Below are 21364 nucleotides of genomic sequence, written 5' to 3'. Positions count from 1 at the left end.
AAAAAAAAAAAAAACTGCTCTCTCAACTTCCTTATGAAATGTATACAAATTTTACTGGAGATTTAAGGAAGAAATCTCATTTGGAGGTAAGCAGCAGCTGATATTGTTGCTATAGCAAGCTGCAAGGAGAAACCTACTGGGGAACATCAGAAATATTGTTCAGGTATTCAAGGACTGTGAAGCTCAAAATCGAATTTCCAAATCCACAAGGAGAAACCTACTGGGAAACACAAATTTCATACTAACTCATAGATCCCAGGGAAATGAACACAAAATAAGAATTGCTTTTACAAGCACATGTATCCGGCAGTGTTTGAACTCAGTTGTGGATGGATTCCAGATACATATATCACTCTTATTAAGTTCTAAACAGACCAAACCATTACAAGAGCTAATAATTTCAAGTCAACTAATGGATTTTGATACTCGAATGGATAATCAATTCCAACAGCTTCATAATCAGACAATAATAAAGAGTTACTTCTACTAGCTATGGAATTCATTGATATTTAACCAAGAGACTGAAGTTATATAGAATGATTGAGATGCATTTGAGTGAAGTTTGGGCTTTGTGATAAACTGCACATGCTTTTGCTAACAAATCTGAATCTTGAGATAGCTTTCTCCGGAGTATATCCAGTAGGTAAAATGATCGCTTGTTAACCAAATTTGAATGGCTCATTTTTGTGTGTGTTTCTTTTCCATAATTCTACTGGATTTCATACTAGTACTAGTAGGAGTTTTATCTTGCTTATGTTGCAGTGAGTATATAATGTCAGCCAGGTACTACTATTTGAATTATGTTTTGGCCAGTTTAAGAAATCTTTTTCCTAATCGTTTTTACTTCGCTCTCTTTGGCATGGGTAATAAATAGTGAGTGAATCACCACTAGGCAAAGACAGAACCCTCCATAACAGTTACAGCTTTGTGCTCCAATATGGCGCACCAAGGCACAGTGTGCACTCCCACTAACAGGATCCTGAATGATTGCATGCCATAAGCCAGTAAACAAGACTACAAGAGCGAGGAATAAAATGATTAGTCGGTAGCTTAAGGTTTGGACAGAAGAAGCTAGAAAATAAAACCGAATTCAGACCCATGGGGATGGAACACTTCCAGTTATGATGACTCCTTGAGTTGATGTGTATGCCTCCTCTGACCAACCAATACCTCCATGTCTTGTAACTTTATATTAACTACATTGACAACCGTAGATGAAATGAAAGAAGCCATTAAATCTTGCACTTCCATTCATCCCTAACCACTTTTGATGCATTTTCTACCTAACCATCACACACTGTTCATGTGATCCAACAAACTTGTCTTTTTTCCTTTGATCAACCAGCTGTAGGAGGTCGAGACCATGGAAGTTGTACATACTTATAAACTTGTCAAGTAATCTTTGTTGGGTCTCATTTTGAAAATAACAAGTAACATTTGAGTGAACCTAACCTAATTGTTGTTGACAATATAGTCCTACTAGTGAGCGATATATGTAGGTTACTGTCTTTGTATCATCTATGGATCCAACTTTATGGTAGTGCTTTTTTCCTTCCTAATTATTGTTCACTCTGCGTGTTTTTAGTGACTTGAACTTGTTTCATTTCGTTTATTGGAATCAAAATAAGCAATTGCAGAAAATGTACATGTACACTTAGGACTGTGCTTGGTTAGGGTTAGTAGCCAGCACGGTGGAACAGTACATGTGCACTTAGGACTGTGCTTGGGTTTCAAACGTTGTAGCTTAAGTGAACTCAAATGTCCTACATCATCGATGTAAAAATAAGTAAAGCTAAAGTCCTTTTATTCGAGGTCACGAGCACGGTGGAACAGGCTAACCCTTCGTGCCACATCCAGATCCTGTACATGTACACTTAGGACTGTGCTTGGGTTTCAAATGTTCTAGCTTAAGTGAACTCAAAGCTAAAGTCCCTTTTCTAGATTTCTCGGGGACCATAAGAAAAAGAAAAATTCCCACCTTTTGTTTCCTTCAAGTAACCGTTTCTTCTTTCTTTCAATGGGAGAGTTGTTTGTTTATCGATTTTTAAGTCCTTTCAGTCAAAGGGTTCTTCTTACATTGCAAGAGAAGAAAATTCCTCTTTCTAACAAAAACCCAAATGGTATGATGTATTCTAAATGTTTGCGGTTTGAACTGAACTAAAACTGAAATAAGGGTGTGTAATGTACCAATTGTTGATTATGTTTTTGGTGATTAATCCAAATGGGTACCAGTAGTCAAATTTTATGGTAAATAAAATGGGTACCTGATTCTGATGTTATTACTCAAATTCTTTGAGAAGAATTACCCAAAACCATCTCTTGTTATTCCGCCTCAATACGCCTCACTGTAATCTCTCTGATGTTCATTTAATAGCTTAGTCTGTATGTTTTGATTATGAATTGTTGATCAGCCCCATTGTTACTTGAAAATGGAATTATGATTTTCGTGATTCTCATTGTATGTATCCTGCATATTCAGAACTATTCATTTGTCTTGATCAGAAGAACTATTCATTTGTCATGTAAGTCATTTACATGGACTAAATTCTGGAATCTGCCATGAAGGATTAATGTATGTTTGGTTGTTATCTCATTGTCATGAACTTATCAGAAACCTTCTTAGTCAGTTGTTGTGTCTTGGTTTAAGTTAGTGGAAGCATCAAACTAAGCAGTTGTTTTCTATAGCAAATGCTGTTCACATGTGCATATTGCCGATGGAGAATATAAAAATGCAATTGAAAGTGGTAGTCGAAATGAATCACCTCATTGTTCAGAAACTATCCATGCCAAACCTGATGGTAAGTGAATCACCTCATTTTTCTTGTGGTCAAAGGAGTTCAGTAAAAATAGTCATTATTCAGAAACTTGTTACCTGGATCTGCAAGCTTTCTCAAATGTTGGGAGAGTTCTATTTATCTTGTTAATGTCCATAAGCATGAAATTCACAATGGGCAGCTGAGCTTTAGGGGAAACGTGTACTTGAGGTAAGTTCAGTTAATAGGTGCTTATACGTTAGTCATTTTCTGGCAGGTTTATGATTATTGATTAGCTCCAGTAACAGTACTTCCATCACCTAGGACCAATAGGTGTTTTGATGTTGCTTAGAATTTGATTTATGAATACAGATATGGTGAAATTATTACATTTGTAAATGAATGACCCCTGTTTAAATTCATCAGTTTCTCAACTAGGTGTCGTGTACTGTGGAAATGATCTACCTGTATGTTGACTGTTACAGCACAATTGCGGCTACGGACTATCGGGGATCTTAGCTTCCTTAAAGGGAGTTTCAGAGGTGCGTTTTCAGGATCCGAATGCGGAAACAGTAAGATGTTCAACCATACATGAGTGTGCTTGCAATCTCATCCTTTATTTTCTTGCAAATCTAATTACAGGCTACCATAATCTAATTTCAATGGGCTTGATGTACACTGTAGTGATTTATTTTGTATATACTTGGGGGTTGAATTTATCAATCAGGCACCAGTTTCTGTGATAACTAACATTATTTATGTTTCCATTCCGTCATTAACTACACCCAACCTAATTGTTGCTACTTTTCCACCTCCGTGGGAAGGACAGTGAGCCAGTTACCTTGCAGGCTACAACCAGGATTCAGACCAATGATTCTGTTGTTGAGTAGGATTTTGACATCTTGAGTTTGCACTTAAAGTGTGGTTAGTCGCACACTTAATGCCTACTTCCACAGCTGCATCAATTTTCCATTTGTTTTATTCTGATCCAGTTAGATCTCAAGGTGCATCTTTTCAGTCTGATGATAACAATGGCATTGAAATATATTTAAGCTTTATTCAGTACCCAACACTAGCTCAGTTGCATTAACTCCGTAAACAGTCATTACTACTAATAGTCTAAAATGGTTATTGATGTCTCATTCTTTGTTTCTCACTAGCATTTTTAATTTCCCCATACTTGGCATCTTGAGAGATCCTAGTGAATATTGCTCAGTTAATGCTTTGCTCGTTTTTTGTCAACTGACAGCTCTCATGTGAAATATCTTTTGTAGCTCTCCGAAGAGATACAGAACAACAGCTTTTCACTATTTTAGAACCTTAGGTCATCAATGGCTTGCATATAAAACCTCTGGTACATCTGGTAAAGTATCCTTAACTCACAGTGTCATCAGCTGGACATGCTTTGCTTGCTTTCATACATGGTCAGCTTCCAGGGGAAAAAGCTTTTGAAGCTGTCGGAGGAGATACCCAATAATAGCCTTTCCCTGTTTTAAACCCATAAGTCATTTTGGCATATATAGCCTCTGGTGCTTCTGGTCACTGTAGTAATACTGTCATTTCTTGATGTTGTCAAAGAATAATAGGGTCTCTAGGGATGAAGATTCTGATGTTGACTATTTCCTAAGAAGTGAAGCAAGTCTGTGTTTGATAATCTCCCTGCTAGGATTCAATTGGCTTTACATGATCTAAATCAAGTTCAAATTGAGTTTGACAATGACCCATCTTATTTTTCTAGAAAAAATTCTAGTGTTTTATGTTTTAACTGCTATGACCAAGACAATGCAGCTGGTATACAGGTCAATGTAACCTTTCCCAGCAACTCCAACCATGATATGTAAAAATGTACAAAACCAGTAGTAACTCTACCGTGTACATTGTTTCTTCCTATGCCGGTAAAAGAGAGATGTCCAGTAGCGGATCGGTAATGAAGCAACTCCAACAATGCTGAATTCCCTCATCTACAAACTCCCATAGTACAGGTATGTTTTTTTCGGATTTCACGTCTGAATTCACTTCTTGGACTTCATAATTTGTGTTCTCACTTTTATCTCCCTCCTGGTCTCAACAGATTAAGGACGACCGGAATCAGTAAAAAAGATTTTAAGCTTACACACCACTGGATGGTAGTGTAGGGGATTACAAACCAAAACCTCCAAGGAACAGGTCCAAGGAAAGACGGATTTTTTTTCCTTTGACATAAAAGCGGTGAAAGCCCAATTCATGATAAAAGCGGTGAAAGCCCAATTATCAGCTTTAACATATTTTATCTTCTTCTTCGGCTCATCAAAAAGAAATGGAAAACCACGGTGTAACCGGACCGGAGTACTGTTGGTACTATCTCAATTCTCAAAATTCATAATCATGGTAAGTTTTAGTTTTCATTTACAAGACGAAAAAGACATGAAAGCGTTATATATGGATTCTAGACCATGGTTAGTCACTGATATGAACATTACGGAGTTATTATTTTAACCGAGGTGTCCAAATTCTCCGCCTTCTAAGATTTGGTTTAGTCTTTGATCAATTTTGTAAATATGTGTCAAGGCCAAGGAATGAAAGGGGTGAAGTTCTTGGATAGATTAACCATAACCAGAACCCGAACCCTCGAAAACTTCTTCCTTTTCCTTCTACACCGGTTTAGGGAAAAACTTTTGCTCTAGCAGCACCACGGCCAAGCATTTGGGATTTCATGACATCACTTAACCCATGATTTAACTACAACAGTACAACTATCTTTAAAAAAAATTAACTATCAAAGGTGAAGATCCTCGGAAAATTTAAAACCGGCGATACCGGTTTTGGTCAAGAACCGGTGATGATCAGTACCTAACTGAAATCAAAGAAAAAAAATATATTCCGAGATAACCCATTAACCTAAAACTTGGTAGTTTTCTCGTGAACTTTTAATTTGGTTGATCGAAATTTAAAATCAATAATACAGTGATGAATTTGTTTTTATCCTAACTAGGCACAATTTGTTTTAAAATCAATATACATTGTCCTATCTCAATAGTATCGGTTCCTGATTGCAGTAATCAGAACAAAACAATCAGCAGTATAGTAAAACTCACAAAGATAATATGGTCTCTACCTGCTATTAATACCTATAAAATAAACTGTGATGCCTCTTGGATATCTGAATTAGCTAACTCTGGTTTTGGTTTCATCTTACGCAACTGGACATGGACATTCAAAGCAGCAGCAATGGGATGCAACATGACCTTCTCATCAGAAGAGGCAGAAGCTCTAGCTCTCCTCAATACAACTCAATGGGCAGTCACAAACAACATACAACAATTGTGATTGAATGAGACAACCAGGCAACAATCAAGTATCTTCAAGGCAGAGAATCAACAGTCCAATGGCAATGTATAACCATCTTAGATGAAGTTAAATTATTAGCTAAGAATTTAGTCTCTTTTCTAGGTTTTCAGTATGTAGATATGAGAGCTAACAAGGTGGCAGACTTGTTAGCAAAGAAGGGAAGAAGTTCTGATAATACAACTTCCTGGAATGAAGAACCTCCTAGCCTTTTAATTCCTTCAATTGCTTTTGACACTGTCAAAGCATATGAATCCTGTAACTTAAACAACATTCTCCCTATAACTGCTATTACTGATGTTAATCTTAGAAATTCAGCCATTAGAAGAGTCATTCCTCATGAAATGGTCTCTGAAGAGTCTGAATACGCAGATTAACGGATGCCTTTCAATATAAGTCTTATTTTCAAAAATAAAATAAAAATAGTATCAGTTCCTTTGGATTTCTTTATAAAAGTCAAACTCAAATATCGCCTTTGTCTCATTAACCAGATCAACACTTTTCAATTATTTTAGGTGCCTCAATATTATTATTTCTTTATAAAAAATACATAACATTCTTAATCTGCCATCGTTTTGGATTATGGGAACGAATATCTTCATTCGCGTCATCACTTCTGATAACTGAAAAATATTGTAGTGGGAACGAGTGAGCACATCATCCCAAAGGGTGCTCAATGAATCACTTAATATAAATTGAAAGAAACAAGAAGAAACTAATCTTTCAGTAGTGTATGCATCATGAATCAAGTGTCACTCTAACCTCGCCAAACTCATTGCAGAAGACGACGCGAGAGCAACTCTAATCAATAATATTAACATCGTCCACACAGAGTGCCCATACAAACCATGATTCAGAATACTACCATCAAAATCAGAAAGTTGGACAAAAAAGTATAATATGCACACGAGTGATTTACCTCAAATAAAATAGTATATGTAATATCAAGACGGATGACGATCCACCCTACTAGATACTATTGCCGACGGATGGCGTACCGCTCTACTATCTTAATAAGCAATAATATTAAAACGGATGGGGGTACCGCTCTACTAAATGAAATAGTTATAATAATATTACAGATGGATGGCGTACCGCCCTACTAAAATAATATTCAACTGGATGGCGTACAGACATACTCAACTTAGCTGAGAGCCGTGGGGAAAAAACAGACACTCCTCGCAGGGAAATCTCATAATGCATATCACAAACAAACACATCGTAACAACATCTTACATGCAAATATAACATACATTGAATACAAAAGTATCACATAAGTAATACATCAAAGTACACGTAATCATGCACACAGATAGTAAAGTCTCATCATCCTCGCAGATAAAGAAAAACTTAATGATTACAAGAAGGTTACAGAGTTTCCACCTCCTTTGATGACAGGCCTCGCATACCGTGAGATCCATAACCCACTAGTACATTTTTTAGATCGATCGTTGTTAGTAAAGATCAACTGTTAGTCACATAAGCACTCTAAGAAATTAGCCAGAAGGCTCATACAGGACTCATAACATCATTTTATACAAGTCTCTAGTTAAAGATTAAGTGACTATCTAATGGTTCTAAGCCCATTTATGGTTATACACCTCTTCATTATCTATCTTTAGCACATCTAAGGGTTTACTAATTCAATTGGTTTGGTAATATAGTCCATTCGATAAGTCTAGTGAATATCTACAACTTTGTAGAAGGAACCAAATGCTAATTCGGACCATTAGGGGTCCAATTCATCAAGATAAGAAAACTAACTCTTAGCCCAAGTCCATCAAACCGACCCAATAATCTAAGACCCAGTCCATTCGGGTCAACTAACAGTCGAAGAGGTCCATTAACGGTCAACGTCCAAGGTCATGTCAACTGGTCAGAGTCAACAGTCAAATGAGTCAAAGTATGGTCAACTGAGTCAAGTCGGGGGCAACTCAGAGTGTCAACTCAATCAGATGGCCAAGTCAGGTGAGTCGAATCAGTCAGACATCTGACTGGTATAAGATTCTGATACAGGCCATTGCACATGCCAAACATACTAATGCACAATCATGGCGCAACACAAAACATGCCAAGACTTCAACAAAAATGCATTTCTAACTTCAATTACAACCCTACAGCTTCACCTACAAACTATTTCAGTACTGACACCATCTCTTTGATAACGTTCAATAAATCGAATGTTTGCATTGTATGCAGACGGTTTGTAATCAAGATTGATTATTAGAAAAAGATTGAATTACAGAGAGTTGCAGTCAAGTTTATATACTCTAACCGATTGAACAAAGACCGACACTCTCATGTGTGGGAAACACACTTACACAACCTGACCATCTCTCACTACAGACCTCTACAAACCTGACCTGAACTATCTATGCTATTATCCCCCCTCAAGGTCAAGGTGGATGGCAAAGAAACCTTGAACTTGCAGACCTGACCTGAAGATACAATAATTATTGAGCACTAGAAATCAGACAATATAACTCTCTCCAGCACCACAAGATACAACAAATAACAGCGGTAGAAACACCCAAGTTTGTAACGAAAAACCCAAGTTTGTAAAGATGAAATGCCAGATTGAGAGATGGTAGTTGTTGTTGGCGATATAGGATGTACCATAACGCATAACATGACAAGTTGGTGCAGGAAAATAAGAGGGGAATCAAAGAATAATATGTACTTGTTGCAGTAGTAGGAGAGAGTCCTTGATGCAGTTCATAACATAATTTGGTGTAGGAAAGTATAAGCATGTATTTTTCTTGTTGCTTTTTTAGTAGAGTTAATGGTCAAGTAGGTGTAGATGCTAATGTAATAGGCATGTGCAGTAGGCATAGGAAGCAGATTTGGTGAACAAAAAATATACAATGCAATGGACGAAGAACCTGAACTTACGCCTGATGAATTAGTTGTAGGGGGATACTAGTAAAACAATTGTAATTTCTAACCGATAAGAACCTGCAATGCCCATGAGTCTTCCAGTCCACATATTCACTAGCCGATGCAGCACATAGTTGCACAAAAAGCTGAAGGAAGTAGCATAACAAAGCAGCAGCTGCTAGCCATGAGAAGTATATGACAAAATCCAGTGCAGGGATAACAACTGAGTTTGTCACCAGATGTATAAATACACTACCAGAAGTTACCAACAAAGCCAATCATAACATCTCAGCCTCAGTCCGAGGTCTAACAAAGCCAATCATAGAAATGCAATATTGAACCAATAAACTGTAGAGTATAACAAGCAATATCAGCAGGACAACTTAAAAAAATGAACACCAACTGACCAATTTAACATTATCACCATTTGTAGAAATGCACAATTTGAAATCCATGCCACATAAAAACTATTTTCACTTAATTGCTTGAGCTTGTAAGCTGCATTCTCATACAAATACATTGCCAACACCACTAACTTTCATACATCAATGACATTATAAGTAGTTGAGAGCAGCAGACTGAAGGAGTTTATTGAAAGCACTTAAAGTACCCGTATTATTTTCAATCGAAAAAAGAAGGAAACCGGCAAATAAGAGATAGTCTGGCATTATTCAGAAACATGAAAAATAATAGAAAGGATAACTAAACCAGGCTACATCAGAATTGAATATAGACTCATCAAAGAGGACATTAGCTTGTACTTATGTAACTCCTCAATTTCAATCCCAGAACATCATATACAGTTTCATCATTTGAACTCGCAAGCTAACACACTCATAAAAAGAGGAATGTGCCAAAGCCAATACCAACGGGATGAACTGATAACAAGCAAATTAAGCACATATAATGCAGCAAACTCTCATTCCATACACACATCAATACACATCTGTGATTCAAGAGGAGATTTTCCTCACTTTCAAGTGGAACAACTTTAAGCTTCTCTCTTATCTAGACAAGGTGTAGAGGAGATAGGCATGCTCAGACTCAAAAGCTCCAGGTATCAGCACAAGTAGGACTTGATAAAAAAAAACTAGATGTCACAATTCTAGTTATGATGAAAACAGCTTTTGAAGACAGAATTGTGTGTTGTTGATCTAGTGATGTAGAAGCTGAACACATGATGTTAAAACTAAAGTAATCTAAAGATAGCAATGGAGATCACCAACAGAGACTCAGATGCTAGTTGATGAGGTAAGAAATTTCAATCCACACACCAACAGGAAATTGAAACAACCAAGAGCTCAAACCCTAACACCGAATTTTAGAGATAAAATCATGCTTAATCTTCTTGATGTTGTTGCAATACTAGCATCAGGATCAAATACAACTTCACACTTATTAACCATCAGCAATCGCAATTTGCATACTAGTTCCAGAAACAAACTTGGTAACAACAGTGATGAATTTAGATTAACTCAAACCTGTTAATTCGTCCACTCCAACTCCAATACGAAATTCAAACCAGAAACATCATATGAAACGCAAGATTTTCAACACATAGGTGAGGACTTCCTTGAAGTAAGATATGAGACCAAAAACTTCCCAATCTTCTGATGAATCCAATCGGTGGAATGCCTTTAAGTTTTTGCCCTAACTAGACCTTGGTGTAACGATCTAGAACACGCTCAGACTATCTCGGCATCAGGATTCAAGATCAGCAAATCTTGATGAAGAAATTAGCTGCAAAAGTAAGATAATTATGATGGAAATATTTGGTTGAAGATGAAATTGGAAGATGTTGTGGGTAGAAATCTAGATCTGAGTTTTAATTCTGTGTAAAATGGAGAACAATCGGTTGATTTTGGATAAAGAACAATCGAGTTGATGATGAGCAGCAGCAGAAGAGTGAAATTTCAAGTTGAATTAGTGGAAAAATTGGATCGATACCCCGAGAAATTGATTTCTCAGGTCCGATACCATGATAACATTCAATAAATCGAATGTTTACATTGTATGCAGATGGTTTGTAATCAAGATTGATTATTAGAAAAAGATGAATTACAGAGACTTGTAGTCGAGTTTATATACTCTAACCGATTGAACAAAGACCGACACTCTCACGTGTGCGAAAGACACTTACACATCCTGACCAGCTCCCACTACAGACCTCTGCAGACCTGACCTGAACTATCTATGCTATGACTCTTCATTTCAACTCAGGTTCAAAATTACTTTCTACACAACTCCATTCCACCGAAAACACCACAACCAGTGAAAAATTGATTTTCTCATATCTCTGGCAGCAACTCATACTTAACAACTCCACATATAACTTCCACCAGCCACTGATATCCCCTGCAACTTCAACATCACCACTATAACTTGTATCTCGGTACAATCATCTACATCTGCAAATCCATTTCAACTCTCCACAATAGTTACTCATTCTTCTTGATCCAACTCATATATTCCCTAATCCATTCATCTATTCTCAACAATAACTCTCTCACTGTATTAATTAACCCCTTCAAATCCAAACTCATCTCCATGTCAACTCCAAATGTTAATTCATACTACAACAAGCAACTCCAACACCATGCAATCACCATTACAGTTCTACCCCCTACAAAGTCTCAGTCTCATTTCCATGCTTCTCAAGTCAACAGTCTTGTAATTCAGATGCACTAACTAATAATAGCTTCACCTGCTACATGAGTTTCATCAGCAACAGTTCTCTTGATTACATCTCTATTGAAATCCCTAATTCTAAATTTCTTTCTTGAAGAGTCTAAATCAATGACCCAATATCAATCACTAACTCTAGCTTGAAACAACATCAACTCTTCTTCAAATCACCATCGTTCAATTAATTTTCTTCATTTAATCAACATCACCCAATCCTAACCTCGGATTCACTATCTTTCTTAGGAAACTAAAATTAAGCTCTATACAATCATCTACAACACAATTAAGATCAAACCCACCTATAATCTATCAAGTCAAAACACTTTCATAAAGAAAATTCAATAAATTAGGAACCCTAATTTTAATCACTAATTTACCTTTTCCGTTTGAGTTTGAATTCGTTTCTCGAATCCATACCTCTACCAAAAATCAACTCTTAAAGTTTTCCCCTAAGTTTCTCTTCAATTTCATGTCCTTAGAATCTTCTCCCAGAACCGCCAAAGAGAAACGGAGAAGAACAGAAGAAGAAGAAGAAAAGAAAAGAAAAGAAAAGAAAAAACAAGAATGAAAAAGAAAGGAAGAGAAAGTGAGTTATCTTCTCGGTTAGGTCTAGATAAGACCAAAGGGAATTTATGGGACACCCGATGAATTGGATAAGGGCAGCCCAAGTCGGTCTAATGAAAAAAAGATTATTTTTCGTTTCTCACTATTCCGATGATTTCTTCTTCGTCTGGTATCCGAATGACATGTTCGAGTAGTCCATCTCGCATAACTTTTCGATACCTATCTAACGATATTAGTTCGGTATCTAGATTATTGTTAGATTAATTTCTATTAATTAAAATTTACATTAACTAATTGAGTCATTAGCGGTTAAATCGTATCTTGACTGGTCTAATAGCGTTGACGAGCTTGAGGGTCCTTAAAATTATAACATTAAAGCCAACCAACTTGCACCATGTACAACTTAGGAGAGGTATAGTCAGGAGGATGATCATGCCACTCCTGATTCACATTATTTGTTCTAGCTAGAGTATCTTTTGACATGTTGAAGTTTCCATGTACATGTTTACAAAATATTTTCTAAAACTTCTTTTATTTTCATTTATTTTTATTTTTACAAAATATTTTATAGTGGCCATTACCATTATTGCTAGGACACGGCTTTTTAGATGAGTTGGCTTAAGTTTATGTCCACTCGAGGATGAACTACGGTCTGTGCTTGATCCCTTTAGAGTATGGAAGAGTACGTAGGAAGCCGCAATGAATTGCAGCATTGCCGGTCTAGAACTTTGTCGCTCATATCATCTATTTGAGAGATGATTGCGACACATTTACCTCTCATATCATATGGCTCGGTATTGCGATGCATGAGATGATTGTGGCCAGACTTGATGAGGTGAGTTGCATTCAATTCCTTGGATGCTCATACTGCCTATCAAGCTACAAGGAGTTGGCATATGTACCAATTATGAGTTTGGCATGGCCACGAAAGTAAGCTACATCGATATGAAAGTTAGCGAAGCTTGCATAAACCTAAGGAAAGTACGGCATTACCCTGATTGTTGCACCATTATCACGAGAAAGAAAAGTGCATGCTCTCAGCAGTGCCGAAACTAAGTGAAGAGGGGTACTAGGACTGCTATGACCTATGCGTAAGTTCAAGGCATGTCTTATGCCTAGACAAGACTCGTAAGTATGACTATTACTCAGCTAGATAAAAAATTCATTGATGAATATCCTACGTTGAGGAAAGGATTTATACTCGTGTTCTATGGTAAGTTGGAAAGGTGTGGAAGCTAAGTTAGCTGCATCATACTCTACGAGCATGCTTGCAAGGATTTATACCCTTCTTCTCATTCTTCATAGTAATACTTGTATGTCTCAACATTCCTAGATTTTCTAGTCTAACCTAAACGAAGTTGACTCAAGCATTTAATCAAGCGACTCTAGATGAGTTTTGATACTAAAATATGACAACCAAACTTGACATACCAACGCTTGGTGAGTTCGACCGAGCTATGCTCTAACAATATGCTTAAGCTTAAGGCATGTTTTATTCCTAGAAAAGACTCAAGAGCCAGTGATGCATGAAATCATGCATCGACACTAGCCTCAATGGATTTAAACCCTTCGCATAACAAGGGTAAGTTGGAACAATGTGGATTCTAAGTTAGCTGCATCATGCTACACGAGCATGCTTACAAGGCATTTTCCTAGTTTTAAGGCCCGGATTGTAGCATCAGAGTGGTGCATCGGGGGAGTTATGGCCTGCGCCCAGGGGCGCTAGGCGTAATTTTCAGGCCCGTCCCAATAATAATCCAAACAAAGCAAAAGAAAAGAGTTTTGAATATCAATCTTGTGGAATCACAAGGTCTGAGAGGAAGAATACTTTATGATTTCTATATGCAGTATCTTGTTTCTAATCTATAATTCGAGAAGTACAACAATCACTAAGAACTAGATCCAGATAAAAAATCTATCATGTAAAAGATAGCCTGACTGGGCTTCACGAATCCTTTTGAATATTTTCAAATTCGTACCCTAATAAAGTTTCACCAGAGGAAGCCTTGGTTTTTAGAGGAATAATCTAACCCAACTAGGACACAGAAGTGCCATGATTGATATTATAGTGTTTCGGGAAACCTCTATATATATTGATGAACAAGGCTTGGTAGCTTACAAATAAATATAAGTTTGATAACTTGTTTCCATGTTTATGAATTACTTTTTACCAACGATCTTAAGTTTTCCATATAAATTAAGCATGTGAGAAGTTTGCCATGCATCTCGAAGAAGAAATGTGCATCCGTATGTTATCCAAAAAACAAGTTTGCACCAAGTGTTTTGCCAAAGAATAATGGTTAAGTTGTTTCGGAACCGACAAACATAATTTGGAGTTCATTGGGTTTCTGCATACACATAAATAAAAAGGAACTATCTAGCACGATTGTCAAAGTATATAAGTGATGTAAGCTTTCTTATTTCGTTTTTTTCATTATGCGGCCGGCCAAAAGCACTAGTAATGTGATTATTTATTTATTTTTTGAAATTTACGTGGAATTTCATTGAGCCTGGTTAACAACATGTCATCGTCATATAGGGAATATTACCTTGGGTTTTGTGTAAGACAACCCCTTCAATCATGTTAAGCCCGGTGTTTTATATCTCTGTGAATGTGAGCCCTAGAGCCATCATATCATTGGGATCAATTAATGTGAGCCCGGAGTTTTATATCTTTGTGAATGTGATCCCCGTATTTTTTCATTTCAAGTTGCAATTTTTAATGGAGTACTGAAACTCAGTTCAAATTTTTTCTTTGAATTTTGCATGCTTTATACACGTTATGATAATTGGTTCCTTTTATGTGTACAATCAATTTTATGTGGTCATATGCGGATCGGTACAATAAAGTCGTTCATATGGACCAGTCTTAGCCAATTACTATGTTCTACTAGTACTCTCCAAAAGCACTGATCACTAATCATATACTCTTATTACTGTCTTCCACGTCTTCTTGGTAACTTGAATTTCTTTCCCTCACTTGTTAAGTTTTTATTGTAGCCTTTGATGACAATCTAAAGAAAGTCCATATAAACTTAGGAAGGGACAGTCTGGTGCTTTAGTTGACGAATCTACTTGGGATGAGCAGAAAAACCGTAACCGCGGTTTTCATCCGTATCCGTCTGCAAATTTGCGGGTAAAAACCAATCCGCAAGAGTTATGGACCGGACACGGATGCATTTTCAAATCCGGACGCGGTGCGGTTACGGTTGCGGTTGGGACTTGATAACCGCGGATTACCCGCACCGTAGGACATTTAGGGAATTTATTAAAAGTATTAAGGATAATATGGGAAGTTGGGGTTTTATATATAAGGATCTTATATTTCTAAACCCTAATAGCCTTTTATTTTCCTTCGAGTTCATCGTCTCATCTTTTTTTCTTCGAGTTCATCGTCTCATCTTCGATTGCAGAGAAGTAATTTCTTCTTCATTGGTTGTAACATCTTTATCGATTTGCAGAGAAGTAAGTAACGATTAACTTTAGTTTTGATTGCAGAAAAATTAAATTTTTTGATTTTTTTCCCCCAAATCGATTGCATGTTTGTGATTGGTTTAAAGTAAAAGTTTCTCTTCTTTCTCTTTCGTTTCTTTAAGTTTCTAGGTTAATAGCCAAGCTCTTTGTTCACTAATCACTATCGTTGGCGATAGTGATTTGATTTTCTCGCAACCTCAAGCAAATACCACTTTCTGTTCATGTATTCAGTATTCTTTGACTCTTTCATAAAAGGTAATTACTTTTAGGTTTACTTTAATTTGGTGTAAAGTTTGATTTTTCATCTAAGATTATATGGAACTGAAAATTGAGAATTTGAGATTGATATTTGTTAGATCATTTGTATGATTTAGTGGTTTCCATTATCAATTAAATTTAGATAATTTTAATTTTAGTTCAGATTTTTGTTTTAGGAATTAGGGTTAACTTTCAATTATCAATTCAATTGGGAACAGGGGATTCATTCTCATTTAATTGTATTCATTTTTGAGTTCTTATTTTGTTTTGGGAAATAGGGTTAAGTAACTTTGAATTCAATTGGGTACAGGGAATTCTAATTGGTGTATATTTGTTTTGGGAATTAAGGTTAAATTGTATTCATTTTCAATTTCTAATTAATTTTTTGATTTTCATTGGTTCAATCAATGGGTACCATTTTTTTGTGAATAAATCATATTTGGAAAAGGGGTTATTAATGTTGATAGCTTTTCCTTCACATCCAGGAAGAAAAGAAGTATAATTTTAGTCGGCTGAAGACGAAGGGATATAGACGAGGAAGCGTTGCAAAGAAATGTTTGTATTCTTCTAATAACAATGGTTAGAAATTTAAGATTACAGTTCTGAATTTAGTTACTGGCTCGCTGTGGAGTTGTGTTTTGGGTTTTGTCTATGATCTCAGTGCTCATTTACATGGCAGAAATGAACTGATGTGCTTTGAGTGTTTTACGTTTTATGTCATATCTGGCATTTAAGGAACTTAGAAATGTGTGGTTAAAAATTGAAATTACAGCTTGCTTTGTATATTAGTTGCTGATTGTGGTGGAGTTCTTGTTTGTCTTATGTCAATCTGAATGTTGATTGGCATGGCAGAATTGAAGTGATCCTGTTTGAATGTTTTTGATATGAGAATAAGCGATTAGATATTGAACTGAATTGCTTATTTTTGCTCGAGAATTGCTTATTTTTGCTCCCCTTAAGATTTCTGCTGTTTGTGACATTGGTTCCTTCGGCTTATGATATATCAGATCAAATTAGGAACTTATGATCAGAATGATGCCCAAATTTAGTGTTTACTGATTATCTATAACTCCTCCTCATTTTACAGATGCGGCAGAAATCTTGCAGGAAATTCCAGACATATCTATCATGGATTGAATAAACTAGTACTCGAATCCAAGGTCTCTTTTTCAGTTTTTGGCATCAGAGATTCATATGGCTTGGCACCAGACTTGTTGCATTTGAATTAGTACTCTTTTGTGTTAGCTGTTAACTATCTTATGTCTATTGTTGCTTTTGAATTAATGAATTAGAACTCTTTTGTGTTAAAAAAACGTCTATACTCTCTAGTTTGTAACTTTCTAGTTTCTATACTTAGTTTTTTTTGATGATTCTTGTGATCAAATCCGCGGTTAATCCGCAACCGGCCCGCAAAATCCGCTGATCCGCAGAGGGCAAATCCGCGAGTGATTGGGCCGGTCACGGTTTGAATTCTCAAATCCGCAACTTTGACGGTTTGGTTGCGGGTGACCCCTAATCCGCAACCGTCCGTCCGTTGCCCACCCCTATCGCCAGGTTGTAAGTGAAGGATCTCATTTGGAATTACATTCCACATGTTTCTAACTGTTACTACATCCTCATCCATATACATGTACTGTAAGCTCATATGCCGATTTTTTTACTTGTGGTGAATCATTTAATATTATAAAAAATGAAGATGAACAAGAATCTGTGAAAGAGATATTAGAGGTGTTGGAGTTGGGGAAGAAGGTGGAAAAGGAATTGACGGTAAACCACAACAAAGATAGACTATCTTGAGCAGCGGAAGATAGTGGATTTTCTTTTTTTAAAGTTTACCAAAATTTTTATAATAACATTATATGCGAAAAAACATTTAAACGAAAAAAAATAAATAATCACGTTGTACTAGAAAAATTATATGTAATAAAATTTAATTACAAATTGTGTTTTTAATACGTTGCGTATAGTAAGTACATTAATGAAGATAATTGAATGCATTATCGAGTATTGTTTTCTTTTCTTTTTACTATTTATTTTGTAACTAATATTTATATAGTAACAAATTTACAGCAATAACTACTTCTTTATATTATAGTATACAAAATTTATTTAATTAAATTGTTCATTGAGGATAATTGCAATAATTGATCTTCATGAATAGATCTACCACGTATTGTTTTTCATGATATTTATATTTTACCATTTTTTCATTGTGGCCAATTTCATGATAATCTTCAAAAGTTATGCTTATAACTCTCATGTTCTTGCTTGAATAAGTAAAGATGAATACTTTTGACGATTGATCCTTGTCTTATATCTTCTTGTGAGATCTTTTAAAATCCGAGAAAATCATTTTTCTAGTAAAAACATCGCCTTTTTTGTTCTATTTTGAGAATAACATCAAATGGTGGTGAGTTCTTAATTGAATAAAAGCTTAATTGACATATCTTTGGGGGAGTGCGTCTGTGGAATTTAGGAAAGAAAAGTCTTTTTAATCTCTTTAAGATGAAAGAAACTAAGTTGTGAAACTTAGTGGAATCATCATTGACGACATAATAGAATTCTTTGTGTCAATTGTTCTCCTAATGACTTAATTTACGAGGAAGACAATTCTCATCACCTTTTCAACTTTGTGACAAATAGGGTGAGTAAAAATAATAGTTGCTATTAGTGACATATGGCTTTGCGAAACATTATCTTAAGGGGGAGTTAATTAATATGTTTGCTCATCGTCCCATCTAGAAAAAGTTGACATGTAAAGGCTAAGAGGGAGTACATATCAAAATAAGAAGTAGTATCACTATATGTTTGAAAAAGTATATTGTGCTTAAAAATGACAAACGATACTACTCATTGGGATAACAACTATACGCGAAATGAAAGTCATCCATGCAAATTTTGAAGGGTAGGGATATCAAAGTTGTTATCTATCGCTGCCGAATCTTGAATTACTTGTACCCAACGAGCACATGTAGAACCCGTAGAAGAATAAAGTTGAACTTTCAAGAAATCAAGAAAGCATCATGTCGTTTGTACCGAAAGTTAACCTTGTAAAAGTCCATATGTATTTCAAAAGTTTTGTTATTAAAATTGATAAAAATGAGATATTTTTAGAGAGAAATGCTTGGTTGAACCTCCACGCAATGATATGGAAATTATGTTGTCAAATTTAGACGCCAAAACTATTTATCGATTTATAACCTACTTAAGTTAGCTTCGGTCTAGATTAGAGTAGGTAATAAACTCTTAGGTTCGTCCCAATTACTCGTGAAAATTTAAGATTGAAGATTACATGAAGAAATTCATCAAAGGTTAGTAAAAAGTATTGCTTTTTGTTTCAGACTGTTTTCCCTTTTATTTATCTATCATAGCAAAATCAAAGACTTTATTAATTAATCGAATTGCAAAAAGATGGTTCTTGTCATGGATTAGATGTTTGGCTAAAGTTTAGTGAAGTTTTGATGTCAAGTTCATGTATGTCACTTTTTTCGTAACTAACATCAAGTAAATATTCTCTCATGAGTTTTGAAAGTATAGGTTCACAAATCTATTTGAAATTTATACATATTAGATTGCGAACCTATGTTCTAAGTTCGCAAACTTGAAGACAAAGAAATTTTCCCGCACTCGGTTTGGTTGGAGTTCGCGAACCTATTGGAGAGGGAAAGATTCCTAAACCCAAACTTACATAAGTTCGCAAACCTAGTTTTTGAGTTTGCGAACCTTGATTAGAAAAGATTCTCCTGACACTTTTCCAATTGATTTCGTCAACATAAAATCTTAGGTTCGTAAATCTAAAGGTACAAAATGTCCAAAAACTTGTTTCGAAAATTGTTATACTTTCTGTAACACTTGCACTTTTAGTATGGCGCATGCTCAAAGATACGTCATTTGAATGGGATATGAAGTGTTATCTCAAGATAATGTTGTGTGCTATGGCCAATATCGCTTCATCATGATGCATTGTGCAGGTTACATGGGCCATCACAACGGGAAAGTAAGACGACTCCTAAATAATTTACAGAATAAACTTCTTCTAATCGAATCGCGCTTTATCAAATATAATGATTCGACAGACCAAATCCCCTAAACAACTCATGGAAATAGACATGGATGCAAACACTGATATAGTTAGGAACCATTCATTATCTCTGAAACAACAAATTGAGTTCTGCTCCTGCAAAAACAATGAGTTGGGGGCTTCTTAACTCGTCCAAGTGCAAACAGGAGACCTCAACCTTCTTGCATAAAGTCAACATCGGTAGAATTGGAATGGTGAGCAATTGGGTTGGGGTATATTGAGATCTATAAAAAGATATTTTGTACAAAAAGAAAAGAAAAGGAATATCACAAACCATTTGATCTTGGATAGTAAAACATGAAAAATTTGTGTGTAATTCATTCACAAAGAAGAAAGGACGGGTTTTTTTATCCGAGATCAAAAAAATACCAATTGGGCCCACTGAAATGAGTTTTTTCCGCTTCATGCTCACCCACGGGGGTCGCTGGGAGCATATGATAATTATTCTATTTCGATGGGCTAAACGACCGTCTGACTACAACCAACAAACAAGAATGAGGAAATGAAAACTATACAAATTTTTAGGGCTATACAGACTCGAACAATAGACCTTCTTGGTAAAACAGATCAAACTTTTTATTATCGAAATGATTCGAACTGTTCCAAAGACCCAACATGCATTTTTTTGTTGTTGCATTGGGCTCTTTCATCAATTGATAAAATATCAGATAGTCTGCCATACTTTTTCTTAGCAGAAAGATAACGAGATGGCTCAACGTGCTCTGATTCATTATTTAGATTATGATCCAGGAGCAATACCAAAGTGTTTCAAAGAAGAGTTAGCTTGACGTAGGTATGCCTCTGGCCTAGATCAACTTAAGTTAAATGGAGTCTCTATTGCTCTGCTCAATGAGTCAAATATGAAACTTCATACATCTTAAAGTTCATAGTACGAAAAGATATATTTTTGAGGTCCTTATACTCATTATGGCTAGCACTGAATGGTCTATGTATTCACCTTATCAATTATCGAATCAATGATGGGTTCTTTTTGGAGCCTAAATTGGCATCCAAAGCCAACCGAACCAAATATTTGTCAGACTATTGTTCCCTCGAATATATAGAGTAAGACACTGATTTATCAATAAGATCAATTTTGTTGATTGCATGATGGACTCCCTTGAAAAACATTGGCGCGCGTGTAAACGAGTTTCTCTACCAACTGAGCTACAACCCTTGTCATAGATAGTTAATGGAAATAATTTCTTGTCAAGATGAATCTTCTATGATCCAACATGATAGCTTCTGATCCGTTTCCTGTCAAGTATTGGTATTGCTTAGAAATAATATTGCATCTATAATTCATCGATATGGCAAGCCCCTTTCTTTCTCTTTGTGATGATAAATG

General features: G+C 35.9%; 1 long non-coding RNA gene across 3 annotated transcripts; it reads left to right on the top strand.

Annotated features, from left to right (window-relative positions):
* The first annotated feature begins 1917 nt into the window (after positions 1-1917).
* LOC113284246 lies at positions 1918-6456 on the top strand. Of its 3 annotated transcripts, XR_003328051.1 has the most exons (4): positions 1918-2984; positions 3239-4735; positions 4825-5120; positions 5956-6456. It is a non-coding gene; the product is annotated as an uncharacterized LOC113284246 (long non-coding RNA). The 3 variants fall into 3 exon arrangements; XR_003328050.1 differs by lacking the exon at positions 5956-6456 and having other exon boundaries at positions 4825-5213; XR_003328052.1 differs by lacking the exon at positions 5956-6456 and having other exon boundaries at positions 3180-4735; positions 4825-5213.
* The last annotated feature ends 14908 nt before the right edge of the window (positions 6457-21364 follow it).

The sequence above is a fragment of the Papaver somniferum genome, chromosome 5 (genome assembly GCF_003573695.1).
Source record: "Papaver somniferum cultivar HN1 chromosome 5, ASM357369v1, whole genome shotgun sequence".
In the NCBI taxonomy this organism is placed as follows: Eukaryota; Viridiplantae; Streptophyta; class Magnoliopsida; order Ranunculales; family Papaveraceae; genus Papaver; species Papaver somniferum.
The sequence above is the reverse complement of the archived record's forward strand: the minus strand, read 5'-3'. Positions and strand labels throughout refer to the sequence as shown.